A 7,854-nucleotide genomic window follows, 5' to 3' on the forward strand; every position below is an offset into this window, starting at 1 on the left:
CAGGGATTTTTTTGGGAAAAAATATTTCGAGGGTGCTTTTGAAAAAAATCTGGCCTCAACAGGGATTTTTTTGTGAAAAAATATTTCGAGGGTGCTTTTGAAAAAAATCTGGCCACACGTCCCTTCTCTCTGGTCGAGTGGCTGACAGCGGGCCCCATGCGTCTGGTCAGCACCGACTCCGTATACAAATGAGATAAGCACCGTATTTGCACGTCAATATCAACTTTTCGCACCACTTCAATGTGCACCACGACTTTTAACATCAAAATGACCATTTACGTCAAGTTGTAGCACTACGAATATAATTGACTCAACTTCAAATACACTTATGTGAGCACGCAGCACGCACGGACAATGTTAGACCTACGTAACACTTGTTACGTGCTTTACGCAAATAGCAACGTGGAGCATTATTAGTGGATTATTAGGTGTGAGGGGCCCCACCCCCTGAAAATAGGGGGGGGGGGGCGAGAAGATAGGCAAGTTATCGCCTCCTCCGCAGACGCCGGGCGCGAGGTCATGGTGGTGCGCGATGTGGACTTCGCCACACGCCCCATCAGCCGCATGCTCCGCCTGTCTATCCCCGAAGGAACAGAGGGGATCGCCTTCGCGCCGTACGGCGACAAGTTGCGGCAGATCCGCAAGATCTGCACCGTCGAGCTGTTCAGCGCCCGGCGCGTCCAGTCCTTCCGGACCGTGCGAGAGGAGGAGGCCGGCCGCCTGCTCCTGGCGGTGGCAGCAGCGGCAACGGCGTCTGCCTCGGTGAACCTCAGCAAGCGGCTGTCGGCGTACGCCGCCGACTCATCGGTGCGCGCCATCATCGGGAACAGGTTCAAGGACCGGGACACGTTCCTGATGATTCTACAGCGCGGGATCAAGCTGTTCGCCGGGATGAGCTTGCCGGACCTCTACCCGTCGTCCCGCCTCGCGATGCTCATCAGCCGGGTGCCGGGCCAGATGAAGCGGTACCGAGAAGAACGGGACGCGTTCATGGACGCCGCCGTCCGCGAGCACCAGGAGAACAGAGCGGCCGACGACGACAAGGAGGGCTTGCTCGACGTGCTCCTGAGGATCCAGCGGGAGGGCCACCTGCAGTTCCCCATGTCCATTGACAACATCAAGTCGGCCGTCGGGGTACGTAATGAAGCACCTCACTCATGGAATCCACACATCTACTTCCATCAGTCCATGGAAAAAAGCCGTTCATGCATGTAATGTATCGTGCCGAAATCGTACAGGACTTGTTCGCCGGGGGGAGCGACACGTCGGCAACGACCCTGGAATGGACCATGGCCGAGCTCGTGAAGAACCCCAGAGTGATGGGGAAGGCGCAAGACGAGGTCCGGCGAGCCCTCGCTGGACAACCCAAGGTAATAGAGGACTCCCTCGGCGGCCTGAACTACATGCGCCTGGTGATCAAGGAGGTGCTCCGGCTGCACCCTCCGGCCCCGCTGCTGCTGCCGCGCGAGTGCATGAACGTCTGCCGGGTCCTGGGCTTCGACGTGCCCAAGGGGACCATGGTGCTCGTCAACGCCTGGGCAATCAGCAGGGACCCTGCCCACTGGGACGCCGCCGAGGAGTTCATACCGGAGAGGTTCGAGCGTGGCGAGGTCGACTTCAAGGGGGCGGACATGGAGTACACGCCGTTCGGGGCGGGCCGAAGGATGTGCCCTGGGATGTCGTTCGGCTTGGCCAACGTGGAGCTCGCGCTCGCGGGGCTGCTGTACCATTTCGACCGGGAGCTGCCCGGCGGGGCGGAGGCCGAGGAGCTCGACATGACGGAGTGTTAGACTGTATATACACGTGGCCTCTGTATACATGTACTGTAACGTTGTATTGTATCCCTTGGGTACTTCTATATAATGAGATAGCCACACCCCAGGTTAGGGGTGTCGTGCAGTCCCCAAATCATATGTTTTACATGATATTAGATTGGGTTACGATGTCTTCCGCCACCGCCGCCACCGCGCCGACCTCGGTTCCTCCCGCCGCCGCGGCACCGACCTCGGTTCCTCCCGCCGCCGCGGCGCAGGCCCTCGCGACTGCCTCACCGTTCCTTGCCTCGCAGCCGCTCGCGATGGCCTTCGGTGCCTCCATCTCGCCAGACCCCCTGATCGGATCGGGAGATTGCGCCGCCACCCCGTTCGGTGCGGTGCCCCCTGGCGCTGCTCCTCCTGCGGGCGGTGTTCCCGCGGTCCATGGTGGACCGCCGCCGCCGCCGTCGTCCTGGCAGGCGCCGCCCCTGCCGTCGTCTTGGCCGCCACCGCCTCAAACCTATGGTGCGCCGCCTCCGTAGCAGCCCTATGGCGCTCCACCGCTGCATCACTACTACGGCGCGCCTCCGCCGCTGCCCTACTCGGCGCCCACGCCGCTTCAAACCTACCCGGCGTCATCCCCACACCCGCAAGGGACTGCGGTCGCCTCCTCGCACGTGGCTCCAGCCGCGGCACACCACGGCGATCCCGCGGCTCCCTACCACAGTGCGCCCGCGGCATCCTACGGCACCCCTCCAGCACACTACGGCGTCCCCGGGGCGGTTTCCTCCGGATCCTACCCGCCCTACTCGATGTATCCTGCACATCCTGGGGCGGCCTCGTCGGTGGGCCTATGTGCATCGCCACATGCCCACGCTAATTCGGCCACGGTGCCGGCACCGTTCTACTTCTCGCATCTGCTGCCGGTGAAGCTCGCGCCGGACAACTATCTGTCCTGGCGTGCCCAGGTGCTCCCTCTTCTGCGGAGCCGCTATCTGGAAGGCTACGTTGATGGATCCATCCCGTGTCCGCTCCCTCACCATCCGGCATACCACACCTGGGTGGCTCAGGATCAGGCCATCCTCTCCGCCATCCAGTCCTCGCTCACTCCGAGCGTCTCGTCGCTGGTCATCTTCGCCACTACGTCCCGGGAGGCGTGGGTGGCGCTTCACACCAATTTCGCGTCTCAATCTCAGGAGCGTGCTCACTCTATACGCACCGAGCTAGGCGAGACCAAGCTTGGCGACCTCAGCATCACCGACTATTTCAACAAGATGCGGGGTCTCGCTGACACGTTGGCTTCAATTGGTCAATCGCTGCAGGATGAGGAGTTCACCACCTTTGTGCTCAATGGGCTTGATGATGATTATGACAACCTCATTGAGAATGTTCATGGCCGCGATGGTCCGCTCCCACCTCGTGAGCTCTATGCACGTCTGCTTGGCCGTGAGCAGCGTATTAAGGCGGGTCGGGCCTCCCCCAGTTTTGCCTCCGCCAATGCCGCAAATCGTGGTAAGCCCCAGCGGTCATCATCTTCAGGTGGCAATACGGCACCGGCTTCACAACCATCCTCGCGGGGCAATGCTCCGACCATCATGGGTGGTAACCGACCAGTGGCGTGCTGTTCCTCTTGTGGTGCTCCACAGGCCTGCCAGCTGTGTGGCCTTGAGCGCCACATTGCCTCTCGCTGTCATCGTCGCTACAAGCAAGATTTTCCGGGCCTCGGCAACAATGGAAAAGGGAACGACAAGCAGGCCGCCGCCGCTGTGACGAGTCATGATTATGGTCACACTCTGTCTTACTCCATTGATCCTGCGTGGTACATGGACACTGGAGCTACCAACCACCTCACCGGTGAGATGGGTAAGCTCTCCACTCAGGAGCCATATCGTGGTCATGATCAGGTGCACACCGCCAGTGGAGCAGGTATGCGCATCTCCCATGTTGGTCAGGCCTCTCTCCTTGCACACAATTTTCGCACATTGCATCTATCTAATGTCCTTCGTGTTCCTTCTGCTACGCGTAGTTTGTTGTCCATTCCTCAACTTACTCTTGATAATAATGTCCTTGCTGAGTTTCACCCTTTTCGTTTCTTTATCAAGGATCGGGACACGAGGGCCGTTCTACTTAGCGGTCGTCTTCGCCATGGCCTGTATGCACTTGATGCGCCGCACCCATCTTCCATGCCGTGTTCTCCTCAGGTGTTCAGTGGTATTCGTGTGTCGCCTACACACTGGCATGCGTGCCTTGGTCACCCGGCGGCTCCCATAGTTCGACATGTTTTGCATCGTCATGATCTCCCAGTTGTGTCCAATAAAACTGCTGAAACTATTTGTGATGCCTGTCAGCAGGGCAAGATTCATCAGCTTGCTTTTTCAGAGTCTAGTCGTGTTGTGAACATCCTCTTGAGCTTGTGTTTTATGATGTATGGGGCCATGTGCAGACATCTGTTAGTGGTCATAATTATTATGTCAGTTTCATTGATGCTTACAACCATTTTACTTGGTTATATCTTATTAAGCGTAACTCTGATGTGTTCGATGTCTTCCTTCAGTTTCAAGCACACGTTGAGCGTCTTCTTAAGTAGAAAATCATCCATGTCCAATCCGACTGGGGGGGGGGGTGAGTACCACAACCTCAACTCGTTCTTTAACAAACTTGGGATTTCGCACCGCATGTCATGTCCTCACACACATCAGTAGAATGGTACTGCCGAGCGTAAGCATCATCATCTTGTTGAAACTGGCTTAACCTTGCTAGCTCATGCATCCGTCCTGTTTAGGTTCTGGAGTGATGCTTTCTCCAGAGCTTGTTTTCTTATAAACAGGCTTCCCTCGAGACTCCTGAAAATGCAAACCCCACTTGAACTTCTGCTTAATGAGATTCCAGACTACACATTCTTCAAAGTGTTCGGGTGTGCATGTTGGCCTCACCTCCGTCCATACAACAAGCGCAAGCTAGAGTTTCGGTCTAAGAAGTGCGTTTTTCTCGAGTATAGTTCTCTTCACAAAGGGTACAAGTGCTTACACGTTCCTACCAACCGCGTCTACATCTCTCGTGACGTTGTGTTTGATGAAAATGTATTCCCTTTTCGTGCACTTCCGACTGACCTTACCACTTCTACACCACCAGTGTCCATGTCTACACCTACGCCTGATCAATTTGTGGATGTTGCATATGCCCCTGCGTTGCTCCCTAATCATGCTGCAGGTACTGGATGCGGTGCTCGGCTCGAGCTGTTTGATGAATAGGTCACGGATGATCCTCCTGATCGGGACGTGCATGCGTCATGCATACCAGGCGGCACTCGCCAACCCGTTCTCATCTCGCCACCGGAGGCTGCCTCGCGGGAGCCGGGTCCGTCCGGCTCCATGCTGGCCCCGCCTGGCCCCACGCTGGCCCCGTAGGCGGTGGGCTCGCCAGCGCCAGGCTCTTCTGGCTCACGGGCCGCGTCCACGCCAGCGGCCGCCTCGCCTAGCTCGCCTGGCTCGCAGGCTTCGCTAGCCTCGCGTGGCTCGCCCGGGCCACTAGCGGGCCCCTCGCCTGGGCCGGCTACTGCTGCCACTGGCCCGGAGGTCCAGTCACCTACACCGGTCGGGTCGGTCTTGCTACCAGGGTCGCCGACCAGCACCGTTTCGGTCCCCTGTGAGCCCGACTTTGTACCATCCTCATCGACATCCTCTGCTGCACCGGTTCTGCCGACAGAACCTGTTGTCACTCTGCGTCCTCGCACAAGGAGCCAATCTGGTGTATTTTGTCCAAAGGAGTGCATGAATGGGACGGTTGCGTGGCTTGCTGCGTGCATGGCTCACACTGCCGCCGACCCCACTACAGAGCCTCGTCACTTTCAGGCTGCACTGAGTATTCCTCATTAGCGTGATGCAATGGAACAAGAGTTTCAGGCTCTACAAAAGAATAACACTTGGCATCTTGTTCCTCTAGTGTCAGGTGTCAACGTCACTGATTCCAAGTGGGTTTTCAAAGTCAAGAGACATGCTGATGGCTCCATTGAACGCTACAAGGCACAGTTAGTTGCCAAGGGCTTCAAACAGAGGTATGGTCTTGATTATGAAGACACGTTCAGTCCAGTCATCAAGCCTACTACCATTCGATTAATATTGTCTCTTGCGGTTACTCGCGAATGGTTCCTTCGTCAGCTTGATGTGCAGAACGCTTTTCTCCATGGCATTCTGGAGGAGGAGGTTTATATGCGTCAGCCGCCTGGTTTTGTTGATCCAACACGGCCTCATCATCTCTGTCGACTGGTTAAGGCCCTGTATGGACTCAAACATGCTCCTCGTGCATGGCATGCTCGCCTTGGCTCTATTCTTCAGGCTCTTGGGTTTACTCCCTCCACTGCTGATACATCACTGTTTCCCCTACAGTGTCCTGAGGTTACGATGTATCTCTTGGTTTATGTTGATGATATCATTCTCATTAGTTCATCTACTACTGGTGCTGATCGCCTTGTGATTGCTCTCCGTAATGATTTTGCTGTCAAGGATTTAGGTGCTCTTCACTTTTTTCTTGGTCTTGAGGTTTCCCGGTCCTCTGCTGGTTTGACTCTCACTCAGAAGAAGTACTCCTTGGACTTGTTGCGTCGTGCTGGAATGCTCAAATGCAAACATGTTAACACTCTGATGTCTGCCACTAATCGGTTGTCTGCTCTTGATGGTGACTCCCTCTCGTCTGATGATGCTACTGAGTATCGCAGTCTCGTTGGTGGTCTGCAATACCTTACTATTACCAGGCCTGATATCTCCTATGCAGTCAACCGCGTCTGTCAGTTTCTGCATGCACCCAGGACATCTCACTGGTCAGCTGTGAAGCGTATCTTGTGCTATGTCAGCCTTACTGCCTCCTATGGCTTGCTTCTTCAGTCTACACCGGCGTATGAACTCTCGGCGTTTTCTGATGCACACTGGGCTGGTAGTCCTGATGACAGGCGATCCATGGGGGTTATGCGGTATTTCTGGGTCCTAACTTGATCGCCTGGAATGCTTGCAAGCAAGCAACAATGTCTCGCAGTAGTACTGAGGCTGAGTACAAAGCTGTTGCTGATGCGATAGCTGAGATCATATGGGTACAATCTCTGTTGAGAGAGCTGCGTGTCCCTCAAGCTCGTCCTCCGGTCCTGTGGTGTGACAACATTGGTGCTACATATCTTTCTTCTAACCCGGTGTTTCATGCTAGGACAAAACACATTGAGGTGGATTATCACTTTGTTCGGGAACGTGTTGCATAGAAGCTACTCTGTATCAAGTTCATCTCATCAAAGGATCAGCTTGCCGACATCTTCACGAAGCCTCTTCCAAAACCACAGTTTGTAGGCTATAGGTGCAATCTTAACTTGCTTTGTACTTCAGGACATAGTTAAGATTGAGGGAGGGTGTTAGACTGTATATACATGTCGCCTTTGTATACATGTACTGTAACGTTGTATTGTACCCCTTGGGTACTTCTATATAATGAGATAGCCAGACCCCAGGTTAGGGGTGTCGTGCAGTCCCAAATCATATGTCTTACACGGAGAAGATGGGAGTCACCGTGCGGCTGCGCCGTGACCTTCTGCTTGTTCCGGTGGTCCGAGCGCCTTTCCACTAGACTAGTAGCTAGCCAGGTTTTCTTTTTTACTTTGGAGATTGCGTGAACTTTTCTTTTTTTACTTTGTGAACATGTTCTTATTTCACAGTTTATTTTGAAACAACTGTTAGTCCACTTTTTTAGATAGCCAAAAGCGAGGAAACAAGTGTACATGTGTGTGAGCGCCAATTAAGAAAAGGGCACTACTAGGCGCGCCCGCGCCGGCCGAAAATCACATACGATTTGTGCAATTACAACTGCACGATGGCCTCCTCCTTCCCCAAACTGCTTCGTTAAAAAAGAGAAAAATAGCCATGGCGCCTGTGATACAGGCAGTCCGTGGTCTCCCGAGAACCCAACCAGCTCGCCAGCCACCCTGGCCTGCTTGCCTCGCCTGCCGATTGACGCCATCGTCGCTGGTGGTCGGCTGGTCGGCCTCCTCTAGCCAAAATATACATGCTTCCAACAAACAAAAAGCACGTTTCCAGCAAAACAATGTAAGGTTCTAGCAAAAACA

The 7,854-nt window shown here is 55.0% G+C and overlaps 1 pseudogene; it reads left to right on the plus strand.

Annotated features, from left to right (window-relative positions):
• The first annotated feature begins 492 nt into the window (after positions 1 to 492).
• On the plus strand, positions 493 to 7,358 carry LOC119358160 (annotated as a pseudogene).
• The last annotated feature ends 496 nt before the right edge of the window (positions 7,359 to 7,854 follow it).

This window comes from Triticum dicoccoides, chromosome 2A, assembly GCF_002162155.2.
Source record: "Triticum dicoccoides isolate Atlit2015 ecotype Zavitan chromosome 2A, WEW_v2.0, whole genome shotgun sequence".
NCBI classification, from domain to species: Eukaryota; Viridiplantae; Streptophyta; class Magnoliopsida; order Poales; family Poaceae; genus Triticum; species Triticum dicoccoides.